This window comes from Aplysia californica, unplaced genomic scaffold (genome assembly GCF_000002075.1).
Source record: "Aplysia californica isolate F4 #8 unplaced genomic scaffold, AplCal3.0 scaffold01438, whole genome shotgun sequence".
NCBI lineage: Eukaryota > Metazoa > Mollusca > Gastropoda > Aplysiida > Aplysiidae > Aplysia > Aplysia californica.
This window is the reverse complement of record NW_004798708.1, coordinates 54908-55890: the sequence shown is the minus strand read 5'-3', so window position 1 is coordinate 55890 and position 983 is coordinate 54908. Positions and strand designations below refer to the sequence as shown.

Genomic DNA, 983 nt, shown 5'->3' with positions numbered 1-983 from the left:
TATTTTATATTACCTTCATCTGTGTAACTCTTCTAACACCTCGCTAATCTTCCACAATTATATGACCTTATTTTGTTGCAAGTGCTGTAAAAATATACTGACTAAAATGAAACTAGACAAGTCACTGTCCGAGTCCATTATAAGGTTGAAATATTCAAATCGTGCTGCACATTTTTAAACGCTTTATTTAGTAACTGCTACAGGAGTTTTTTTCGTTTTCAGTCGTTTTTTTATTATTTTGACTTCAGGGTTTTTTAAAATTAATAAATTCTAGTCTCACTAACGTCCGTCGTAGTGCCCATTACGAAAAACACAAGAAACAACAACTACAACAACAACAACACACAAAGAAAGAGAAAACAAGAAGCCTATTGAACAATTCCGCATACTGGTATTATGTAGATGTACAGTCGCGTCCTGTATTATTAAAGATCTGCGGGTTGTTACATCCCGACCCCCGGTCCCTCGACCCCTGACCCCAACCCTACCTGCATGTATACGCGTAGTACGTAGACGCCAATAATATTGGATTTAATTACTTTAAAAGTCATAAGAAAATAATGTATACAAAAATATAATAAAAACCATAGTTTTTTTTCAAGTTCTCACAAAGGAATGAATGAAAAGATCCAATACTAGTAGAAGCAATCATACTCTACTATAATATCGCCAGTAACTACAGAAGCCGTGTTTCTTTTTTTTTCTCTTTTTTTTTAAAAATGAAAGGTGGATGAGAATGTCTATATTGAAAAATGGATTTCTGTTGCTTGCGGATTTTACGTAGAAATAGAACGGATAGAAAAGACAAAGCAGATGGAATAAAAGAAAGAAGGAAAAGGGATAACAAAATAATTGCCAATAGGTAAGCGATTGTTCGAAAATAGTAGCTGGCCTCATAGAGACGGTCTCATCATGCGATGTTCCTGGCTTATCCGGGATCTATAATGCTCGTTTTTCGATTACCATGCGCACGAGAGAGAGAG

General features: G+C 35.3%; 1 protein-coding gene across 1 annotated transcript in view; it reads right to left on the bottom strand.

Annotated features, from left to right (window-relative positions):
* LOC101863483 (protein mab-21-like 2) overlaps window positions 1–983 on the bottom strand; it is a gene marked incomplete in the record, with an annotated part of 10677 nt that overhangs the window by 4597 nt on the left and 5097 nt on the right.